The sequence below is a fragment of the Cupressus sempervirens genome, chromosome 8 (assembly GCF_028749045.1).
Source record: "Cupressus sempervirens isolate cs-2001-9-10 chromosome 8, ASM2874904v1, whole genome shotgun sequence".
In the NCBI taxonomy this organism is placed as follows: Eukaryota; Viridiplantae; Streptophyta; class Pinopsida; order Cupressales; family Cupressaceae; genus Cupressus; species Cupressus sempervirens.
In genome coordinates this window covers 396255056-396267076 of record NC_143125.1, presented here as the reverse complement: position 1 = coordinate 396267076, position 12021 = coordinate 396255056, and the positions used below count along the sequence as shown (strand labels likewise).

General features: G+C 32.3%; 1 protein-coding gene across 1 annotated transcript in view; it reads right to left on the bottom strand.

The window, feature by feature from the left end:
• Positions 1-5990, bottom strand: part of LOC149542951 (putative vacuolar membrane protein YML018C) — a 100250-nt gene extending 94260 nt beyond the window's left edge. The window contains exon 1 of the mRNA XM_089797886.1: positions 5646-5990. The gene's annotated coding sequence lies outside the window, so the exon portion shown is untranslated. The remainder of the gene's footprint in view (positions 1-5645) is intronic.
• Between the last annotated feature and the right edge of the window lie 6031 nt (positions 5991-12021).

The window sequence follows — 12021 nt, the reverse complement described above, 5'->3', positions numbered from 1 at the left end:
CTACAAGTTAATTTGCCTAATGTAAGTGGGAAGATAACATCTGATGCTTCTTCAGCAGAAAACTTGTTTATGACAGTAACTAGTCACCGAGACACTTCTACTAGGATAAAACAATCAAGAGCATATCTGGGAAGTCGTATGGGTTCATCATCAAAGTCTTCTATCCTCAAATAAGTAAATTTAGGATACTAAATGTATATGCTCCCATAAGATTGACAAGTTTCTAAGACTTAGAAGAGAATCTACGATGAGGAGAACCTATCATTTTAAAACATAGCTTCCTAGAGAAAATATCATGGACCTTTTTGAAATTTTCCAAAGCTTTATCTTTACACAACACAGGACCATAATTATACATAGTGATGTTTTGGGTCCAGGGCTCATGAGGTAAAGATTGTAAGTTAATTACAAGGCAAGAAGCTCAAGTGATATTTTACCCTCGCACGAACCAAATCTTTACTTTTATTCTCTTAATCAACACCTTCGCGCAATTATTAATGATGACCCTATCTCACAACACTAATTATCCGTCACCTTTCCATTAATGATCAAGTTATATACGAGTGTGTCAGTTCCAGAATTGCATCCAACTATAGTGCAATTTTTCCTTGAACTTCACAACACGTATAGTGAGGGCCCACCAGAAAATGTTGTATGAGAACCAAAGATAAGTTGAACCAAAAGAACCATTGAACTATTGAACTTGGTTCAAGGGGTACAAAGAGGTTCACAACTACTTCGCCATTTAAGAGTGGTACAAAGTGGTTCAGGATTACTTAAAGAAACTTTGAACCTTTTGACATGATAAAAATAATACATTTGCCATGGAGGTTTTACGGGTCAATCTTGGTCAACAATAGGCAAAGCGGGAGAGAGAGAGAGAGAGAGAGAGAGAGAGAGAGAGAGATTGTTAGGGAAAGATTCACTAATGAACCACTGGGAATTGTTTGTTGCATCTCAAAATACTAGACTAACGAAAGGCAGAACCCAATGGTTCAAAATAAACAATGAAAGCAAGAGCGAATCAGAAGAAGAAACCAAAGAAATAGCGACTCTAAAAAATCCCGAACTAACACTATGGTAACCAATGATGTAGTAAAGATAGGTTGCAAGGTGACTGCAGTGACCACTCTCTAGCATATGGTTTGCATGTTGCAAATCCAAGGAACAAGAATGAGTTGTGTGGAGACATTGAGGAAGAGAACTCCTCAATAATTTGAGAGGATTTCCTTGATAAGTTGAGGGGAAGAGATGTCCCTGGATATCGAAATGAAGGGATTTCCTAGAGATATAAAGAGGCAGGAAGAGAATTCCTGGATATATCAAGAGGAAGAGATTTCTTGGATATATGGAGTGGAAGAGATTTCCTGTAGACAAGAAGTGGAAAGAGATTTCCCAAGTATATATGTTGAGAGGAAGAGATTTCCTAGAGAAACTAAGGAAGAAGGGAAAAAAAATTCAGCAAGGGAAGCAGAGACAATTATTCTTGTGGACAAAAATTGCTATACTTTCAGCTGTGAATTTTTTAGATTCTTCCGAAGGCAGTTTTTGTGTGCACTTTCAGTGAGAATTGTTTCTTAACAGAGAGAGGATTATGAAGCTGAAGTTATTTCTGTATAACTGTTGTGGCAATCTTGTAGTTTGTTATTGCACTTGAAACTGGATAGAAGGTGGAGTTGCAGATTTCCTTCATCAAATATTAGTGAAGAATTGGATATCAAAGCTCCAGTACTTTCTTGTTGGCAGACAAATAGTGGATATACTAACAAGCCTTTGGTGAAGAATAAGTTTGTATTCTTCAGGGATAAGTTAGGTGTTGTGTAGAACACCTTCCTCGCTAAGAGGGACTGTTAGTTTTTTTGTTGTTTAGCTCGGAAAATGGAGAAGAGTTGTTTTAAAGCAACTTAAGTTGGATATTTAGCAACAACTTTGTTTTTATTCTTTAAAAAAATATTTCTAAGTTTAGTTTGAGAAAAACAAGTAGTGATTTATATATGATTTAAAGTCAAAGAAAACAAAAAGGCTTTCTTCTCTTGCAAGCTAAGTAAAGCAATTGGGCTCTATCTATGTAAGATTGCAATAGCAAACTTGTAATTGGATTCTATTAGACTTTGAGAGGATGTCTGTTGTTAGGCTGAATAGAAGATCCAAATTTGCACGTTTTTCCCCAAACTGGGGTTTCCTGGGTATATCTGTGTTATTGTCTAATTGTGTTTGGCTTTTGTTATTTTGCTTTCGTTATTTTGTTTCAGTTAATTAACCTATATTATTAATTGTTATAAATCAGATAGAGCTTCTTTTTGTGAATTCATTGTGCAATTGATTTGTAATTGGGTTATAAGAAATTAACATGGTATCAGAGCTATGAACTCTAAATACAGAGCCAAGATCTAAGAAACAGATTACAAAAAAAAGGGATTTGTCTCCGCTTTATTTTATGGCTATGGCAACCAATGATCAAGTAAAAATAGGTTGTAAGGTGGCTACAGTGATCATTCTCTAGCATATGGTTTGCATGTTGCAAATCCAAGGAGCAAGGATGAGTTGTGTGGAGCCATCGAGGAAGAGATTTCCTCAATATTTTGAGAGGAAGAGATTTCCTTGATATGTTTAAGGGAAGAGAGTTCCCTAGATATTGAAAGGAAGAGATTTCATAGACATATAAAGAGGTAGGGAGAGATTTCCTAGATATATCAAGAAGAAGAGATTTCCTGGATATATGGAGTGGAAGAGATTTCCTAGTGACAATGAGTGGAAAGAGATTTTCCAAGTATATATGTTGAGAGGAAGAGATTTCCTAGACAAACAAAGGAAGAAGGGAAAAGAATTTTTTTCAGCGAGGGAAGCAGAGGCAATTATTCTTGTGGATAGAAATTGCTATAATTTCAGCTGTGAATTTTTTAGATTCTTTCAAAGGCAGTTTTTAGCATAAGTTTTTGTTACATTCAGTGAGAGTTGTTTTATTAATAGAGGGAGGATTATGAAGCTCAAGTTATTTCTGTATAACTGTTGTGGCAATCTTGTAGTCTGTTATTGCGAAACTGGATAGAAGGTGGACTTGCAGTTTTTCTTCATCAAAGATTGGTGAAGAATTGGATACCAAAGCTCTAGTACTTTCTTGCTAGTAGACAAATAGCGGATATATTGACAAGCCTTTGGTGAAGAATAAGTTTATATTCTTCAGGGATAAGTTGGGTGTTGTGTAGAACACCTTCCTCACTAAGAGGGAGTGTTACTTTTTTGTTGTTTAGATCTAAAGGTGGAGAGGAGTTGCTTTCAAGCAACTTAAGCTGGATATTTAGCAACAATTTTGTTTTTATTCTTTAAAAGAATATTTCTAAGTTTATGACTTTAAGAAAAACAACAGTTGATTTTATATATGATTTAAAGCCTAAGAAAGCAAGAAAACATTAATTTCTTGCAAGCTAAGTAATGCAGTTGGGCTCTATATATGTAAGATTGCAGTAGAAAACTTGTAATTGGATTCTAGTAGACTTTGAGAGGAAGTCTATTGTTAGGTTGAATAGAAGATCCAACACTTGCAAGTTTTTTCCCAAACTGGGGTTTCCTAGATATATGTGTTATTGTCTAATTGTGTTTGGCTTATGTTATTTTGCTTCCACTATTTTGTTTCAGTTAATTAACCTAGAGTATTTATTTTATAAATCAGATAGACCTTCTTTTTGTGAATTCATTGTGCAATTGATCTATAACTGGGCTATAAGAAATTAACATGGTATCAGAGCTATGAACTCTAAATACAGAGCCAAGATCTATGAAACAAATTACAGAAAAAAAGGGATTTGTCTTTGGTTTCTTTTATGGCTATGGCAACCAGTGATCGAGTAAAAATAGGTTATAAGGTGGCTACTATGATTATTCTCTAGCATATAGTTTGCATGTTGCAGATCCAAGGAGCAAGGATAAGTTGTGTGGAGACATAGAGGAAGAGATTTCCTCAATATTTTGAGAGGAGAGATTTCCTTGATATGTCAAGGGGAAGAGAGTTCCTTGGATATCGAAAGGAAGAGATTTTCTAGAGATATAAATAGGCAAGAAGAGATTTCCTAGATAAATCAAGAGGAAGAGGCTTTCTGGATATATGGAATGGAAGAGATTTCCTAGAGACAACGAGTGGAAAGAGATTTTCCAAGTATATATGTTGAGAGGAAAAGATTTCCAAGAGAAACTGGGAAGAAGGGAAAAGAAAATTTTCAGCGAGGGAAGCAGGGGCAATTATTCTTGTGGATAGAAATTGCTATACTTTCAGCTGTGAATTTTTCAGATTCTTCCAAAGGCAGTTTTTAGCATAAGTTTTTGTGTGCACATTCAGTGAGAGTTGTTTTCTCAACAGAGAGAGGATTATGAAGCTGAAGTTATTTCTGTATAATTGTTATGGCAATCTTGTAGTCTGTTATTGCTCTTGAAACTGGATAGAAGGTGTAGCTGCAGATTTTCTTCATCAAAGATTGGTGAAGAATTGGATATCAAAGCTCCAATACTTTCTTGCTGGCAGACAGATAACGGATGTACTGACAAGCCTTTGGCTAAGAATAAGTTTATATTCTTCAAGGATAAGTTGGGTGTTGTGTAGAACACCTTCCTTGCCAAGAGGGAGTGTTAGTTTTTTGTTGTTTAGCTCCGAAGGTGGAGCGGAGTTGCTTTCAAGCAACTTAAGTTGGATATTTAGCAACAACTTTGTTTTAATTTTTTAAAAGAATATTTCTAAATTTGTGAGTTTGAGAAAAACAAAAAGTGATTTTATATATGATTTAAAGCCTAAGAAAGTAAGAAAACATTCTTTTCTTGCAAGCTAAGTAAAGCAGTTGGGCTCTATATATATAAGTATATATAAGATTGCAGGAGCAAACTTGTAATTAGATTCTATTAGACTTTGAGAGGAAGTCTGCTGTTAGGCTGAATAGAAAATCCAACACTTGCTTCTCCATACTAGGTTTTCCTATGTATATCTGTGTTATTGTCTAATTGTGTTTGGCTTCTATTATTTTGCTTCCGCTATTTAGTTTCAGTCAATAAACCTAGAGTATTAATTGTTATAAATCAGATAGAGCTCCTTTCTGTAAATTTCTTGTGCAATTGATATGTAACTGGGTTATAAGAAATTAACATGGTATTAGAGCTATGAGAAATTAAAATGAACAAGACCAAAAAGGCCATCAATTGCCTTGCCCAACATGCTGCACTGCTCAAGCGCAAAGATGGCTCTTTTAACCAGAGTTGAACGTTTGACAATCACACAGTCTAGTCTGGGAAAGGTTATTTCAGTGCTATTGTTCTTTTCTGCAGCTTCTATCTATGCAAATGGTTTCTAACTTTCTATTGTATGGATGTTTTGTTATGTTTTTGGTTGATAGGGTTCTGTCGTCATGACATTATTTTCATCCGTGGATACAAATTTAACAGCTGCTATGTGACAAATTCACTTCTGTGATGATTTCAGATATGGGTCAATGACATCGTGAAAGTTCTGGTTTTGCCCTGTTTTAACGTCAGATTTCGGTACAATAAGACAACTTAGGTGTTAATGGAAAAGTTAATTGAAAGATGGAGGGACAAATTTTCATCTGCGCAAATCCCTTGCTTACCAAAAGAGAGGGCTGAGAAGACAAGAGAATGACACATACCTCCACCAGACTAAAATCCGAAAATTCCCCGAGGATCAATCGGATCTCCTCTTCTAAATAATCTAAAAATTCCAGCGGAAGGTATCCATGCCTGACTCTCTGTAATCTTCTTAACCGAAGAATGGCAATTATTTTTTTACTGAATTGTGCATTTCATTTCATACCATTTCAGGATTGTATTTCATGTCATTTCGGGGTTGCACGTTTCAATTCCTGCTTCAAAAAATTCTTGTTTCAGGTGAATCTTTAATCTTTAGTAGAGATATATATTTTTATTTTACATATAGACGAGTAATTCTTCTCAAGGCATTTATTTTCATCAAATTGTAAAAAAAAAATTAGGAGTTGGAATTATGAAAATAAGAGGTGTATAGAGCTAGAGTCCAGTCTAATGTCAAAAGCAAGTAAAGATAATTTATTATGAAATGAATTTTAATTCATTGTATTTCATAATTAAAATGATAAAGTGATACATTGAAAATATTATGAAAAAGGCTTAAGTTATTGTTAAAATAGTTATAAATAAAAATATATATAATTATAAAAATCTAAATATTCTTGATATTTCACATAACTATAATTGCATAAATCTATAAAATATTTAAAAATATATATATAAATATTAAAAATGTAAGATATAAATATGTATTAATATTTTTAAATTTTGATTATTAAAAAATAATTATTTAAAAATAAAATTTTAAAGAAATATTAAAATTTAATTCAATTATTTATTATTTGCATATTTCTTATTGTTATTTTTCAAATCAAATTATCCAACATTATAAAATTTTAAATTTCAAGAAAATTATTTTAAAACATTAGAAATCTTTTTAGTTTTGCTTATTTCTTATTGGTCGTATAATACATTGTTGAGTGTTGGAATGCAAAATTAAAAAACCACTGCAAAAAATATGAATAGCTGACAAAAGAGATATATTTGAAAAAAAAAAAAAAAACAAACATTACAATTGTGGTTTAATATTGTGGAATACAAAACATATTATATAGGCGGGACTAATAAGTGCTTCGAAAAGGATTATTGTAAGCCTTATAAGTTAGTAAGAGTTAGTAGGCAACACAAAAGACATTTAATTTTTTTTAATTTTTTAATGGAGTAGTTAATAGTTGGGTTGGATTACATTTATAATTAGTATTAAGATAATGAATGAGTATTATTAAGGTTCATTTTACTATTACAATTAAGGTTAGTCATATTGTTAAGTTTTAGGTTATTATTAGGGTTAGTGTTCATATTATGTTAATTTTATTGCTACAATTAAAGTTTAGGTTAATGTTAGGGATATTGTTTCTATTATGATTAAGTTTAGTGGCATGTTACAGATAAAATTAGTGTTAAGAGAACTGTGAGATTACATTTATGATTTTTGTTAAGGATTAGGTTATTAATAGATATTCAACCAAAAGCGAACTTGGTTTGCAAATATAACTTACAAATTTAATTTCATGGTTTCCAAAAATAGTATATTTTAATCCTTCAACCCAACATAGACATAAATCTTTAAAATTTTATGAAAGTAGGCACCTTGAAACACACACACACACACACACACACACACACACACAATGTATGTATATAGAGCTGTGAGATTACATTTATGATTTTTGTTAGGGATTAGGTTATTAATAGATATTCAACCAAAAGCGAACTTGGGTTGCAAATATAACTTACAAATTTAATTTCATGGTTTCCAAATATAGTATATTTTAATCCTTCAACCTGACATAGACATAAATCTTTAAAATTTTATGAAAGTAGGCACCTTGAGACATATATATATATATATACACATGTATGTATATATACATACATATATATGTATATATACATATATACATACATATATGTATATATAGATATATGTGTATATATATACATGTGTCTGTATACACACACACACACACACACACACACACACATATGTATGTGTGTGTGTGTGTGTATCTATATATATAGATATACATGTATGTATGTATGTATGTATATTACATATATAGATATATATGTAATATACACATATATATGTATATGTATACATGTGTGTGTGTGTGTGTGTGTGTGTGTGTGTAAGGTAGTAGAAGTTATGACACAACATAGAAGATATCTTATAAATTTTAATATATAATTATATTGTATTTGGATCATTGTTAGAATAAAGGTTTACCATATTGTTAAGGTTACTATTAAGATTACATTTTAGAATATTAGGATTAAAGCTAGTGTTTAGATTATAGTTTATTTTGTTTCGGGTTCACATTAAGATAAAGTTTAGAGTTGGGGGTTTAGAGCTCTCTCTCTCTCTCTCTCTCTCTCTCTCTCTCTCTCTCTCTCTCTCTCTCTCTCTGACACACACACATATACATATATTATGTTAGGATCATTGTTAGACTTAGGTTGACCTCATTATATAGTTTATTGTGTCTTGCGTAATATTAAGATATGACTAAGGTTAAGAGTAGAGTGAGTGTTAGGATAAAGTTTACAAGTAGAAATTTAGAGTTTATTATTAGAATCTCTCTCTCTCCCCCTCTCCCCATCTCTCTGACTTATTTAAAAATATTCATATAAAGAGGTAACCAATGATTTTTTTATAAAAAATTATTTGTTCTAAATAAATTAAAGAAAGCTATATCATATTTCTTATCTCAAATAATATTTTAGGAATATATATCTTATTTATAATTAAATTAAATAACTATTAAATAATTACATTTATTCATACATTACTTATATAAAAAAATGAAAATAAAAATTTGACTTATAGAAGTTAATAGTAGTTATTAAATTTATTTATAAATTAAGCAATTCAAATAGAAAAATAGAAAAATAATATATACAAAAGCAAATCTAAAAAATTCTATTTGTCATTTTTATCTTAATTCAAATTTTTGATATTTTTAATGTTTTTAGATTAAGGTAAAAGCAGGTTTTGAAGGGGACTCGAAACCCTTAATGAGAAATCAAAAGATAAACCATTAAGTTCCACCAAGTTTTACAAGGACCTGAAACTTGCAATTTTTAAAAGACTCAAAATCAAGTTTTACAAAGACCTGAAACCACAAAATAAAATCACAATACGAGACCAAGTTTTACAAGGACCTAGAACCTAGTTTTTAAAACAACAAAACCAAATAAGAAACCTAGACAATCAACCAGAAACCATGACAACTAAGACAAAGACTAGAAACCAAAAACACAGAAGAATTGTTATTGCAGTTCTTTGATCATTTGGACCACCTCTTTTCTAGCCTTTGTGGTACTTTGGATGGTGTTAACAACATATCCCATCGCGCCCTCAGTAGCTTTTTTCCTAAAGCTCTGTTTAATTCATTTACTTGGACCACCTGGAGATATGATTTCTTTGTTAGTTCTCTTCCCTAAGCTAGGAGCAGCAACACAGATGCTGGAAGTAACCTACTTCATCTTATTTCCACTTTCTTTGATCAATAACCAAAGGTTGTTTTCATATTCCTTTAGTTTATCCAGTATATTGCTAGTCAAAATTTCCATCTAGGTGGTCTTAGCATGATCAGTTTCTTCGTTCTACTCAATTGTGGTGACTTTCCTTTTCAAGTTCATTAATTTTTTATACACCCAGGAGTCAATTTGAAGGGAAGAGTCTGCCTTTAGCTTAGTAGTATGCAGGAAAGAAAGCCTAGAATCTCTACTAGTGTAATCATCCTTATCCTCTTCCATATCCTCCTTACCCCTAGATTCATTTTTCTCTTTCCTTATGTCTTCCTTCATATTTTTAGCATCCTTATTCAAGAGTTCCTCCTTTCCCTTCTATGTTTATTCTTCTTCTTCATTCCTCTCTCCTAGGGAATGTTCACTCTAATTAGTATCCTCTTCACCCATATTATCTGACCCAGTGTTTTTGTCATTGCCTTCATCCATTTCCTCCTTACCAAATTCACCCTTACCACCCAAGTATCCTTCCAAATTAGAGCTAAAATCTCCCACATCCATGTTTTCCTCCTCATCCACATTTTTTTCTTCATTATTTTCTAAGTTATCAGACTCAATAATCTCTTCTACATTTTTCTGAGGGGTTTCTTGCTTCAGATTCCATCTTTTCCCACAAACCCCTTTCGCACCTTTACTCTTCCTAGAGTAGGTTTCACTCACAGGTCCCTTCTTTTTCTCATAAGGAGGGGAAGACACAATTGCCTTGTTCTTAAAATAATTCTCAATTAGTAAAATTAACCCTTCATGAAGAATTGGGCGAGATTCTTTTTTTCTATGAGCTTGGAGACTATGGAGTAAATAAAATCTCAAATAGAAAGGAAATGAGATTCTATCTTTGTACCTAAAGTGGTTCAAAAACACAAAATGAAATTTATGAACACGTTTAGCTCTACCATCTAAGAAAAAGTACCCACGAATACATGAAAGCACGTCCTACCAGATGACCTTGATTTGGCCCAGTTCGTAAAAATCACCATTCTTCTCCAGGATCGTTTCCTCCTCATCCATTTTTGGGAACTTCTTAAATGCAACATTTGAAATACTCATTTCCTTACTAAATTTTATGCCAACCTTTGGCAATCTCATCACCTCAGCAATAAAGTCTTCCGTCAAATGCACTGTTACTCCATGCAAAGAAACCCTATCCTCTACCCAATTTTTGAAGAAAGTCATAGTGACATGAGGTTTACATCCATGAAGACGCTCTAGATAATTGGTGACCTTCCCCTTCTACAGAATTTGCTATACAAAATTTTTGGCTTTCCAAGCCTTGCAATTGTTAGGCTCCTATTTACGTGGTTCTTCGCCCATTTCAGAAGACCTGGGTATGCTAAGGAAAACCAAAGTCGAGTGCAGAAGGAATAATAAAGAAAAATCTAGAACCAAGGTATTCATAATAACAACTAAGGCACTCATAAAAACAAATACGTGTGATGCCAAGATTGAAGTTGCATTAATGTACATTCTCGAGAAAATAATTCTGACATCCATATCTGTGCCTCCAAATTTCATTATATTTCTAAGCTTGGAAAATCCTTCCCTCCGTCACGTGAACTCTATCATAATTAATGAGAGATTTCAAATCCATATCCCTACTTAAATCATCATGTCATATCATCTTGCATTCACGTTGGACTACTTTGTTGGCAATCCAATCGGCCACTGCATTACCTTCACCGTAAGAATGGGAAATAAAAACTTTCTCAAAATTATTCATTAATGATTTAATTTCCTTTACACAATCTTCAATTGACCACATGACCAAACTTTTACCATTTAGCATATTAACAATGTTTAAGGAATCTCCTTCCAGCCAGAGATTTCGGAAACCAGTTTCCACAACAATCCTCATAGTATTGATATTTTTAATGTTATTTTTCATTAATTGTTTTAATTGCATTTTATTTTATCATATGTAACTAGCCTTAAATATTTTTATATTCTTTTCAATTTTTAAATTTTTTAGAAGTTTTTGAATTTCTTAAACATGTTTTCATCTATATGGTGCCTATATTTTTTGGGGTACTATTTTTTGTGGTCATATTATTTCTACCTTGTCATTTGGCTTCCTATTATTTTGGTTAGCTATTTTTTGGCCCTACCATTAGGTTTTATGATTTACTTAAATTAATAAAATATATAATTTTGTAACTCATACCTTTTTCTCTTCTATTGACACGTAATCTTTTTTAGCATATTCTTATGTTTGTATTCTCATTTGTGCTCTCATTGTATAGTTATGCCTCTCACTTAATCAAGATGTTGAGGGGCTTGCTTTTTTTTCATTTATTAATCTATATAAATATAAATTTAGGTATAATATATTTATAATTATATCAAATTTGTTTGATAGGTTATGAGAAGCATAGATAGGCTTACAAATTACAGTTGTGTTGTAGGCTCTTACCTTATTATTATAATTATATTAATATTAATTGTAAATGTATTTAGATCCCAGTGGTGGGGGATGTGGTGAGAACATCGAGGGAACTTCTTCCATATTGTCTAATCATGTCATGATTTACCAATTTCAGGGCTTATGGCTAAGTCTTCTTGATTTGCATGCATGGATTTCTTCAAAATGGGAGCTCCTTTTATCAAGTACTATTCACATATATCCCATGCCCAAGGGGTTTTTATTGCTAAGTTTTATAATGTTGAGGATAGAAAGAAGACCATTTGTGATTCTTCCTTTACTTGGTCAACTCTTCATCACCAACTAATGGTGAAACTGTGGTATCCTAAATTTTTGCCTACCTTGAAATCTTTTTCTAAGTTGTTGATTTGGGTGAGACTTCCTTATCTCCCCCTTCATCTTTGGGTTGATTCCATCTTGGAAGTTGTGGTAGATGCTCTTTATGATTTCTTGATGGTTGATGAAGAGTC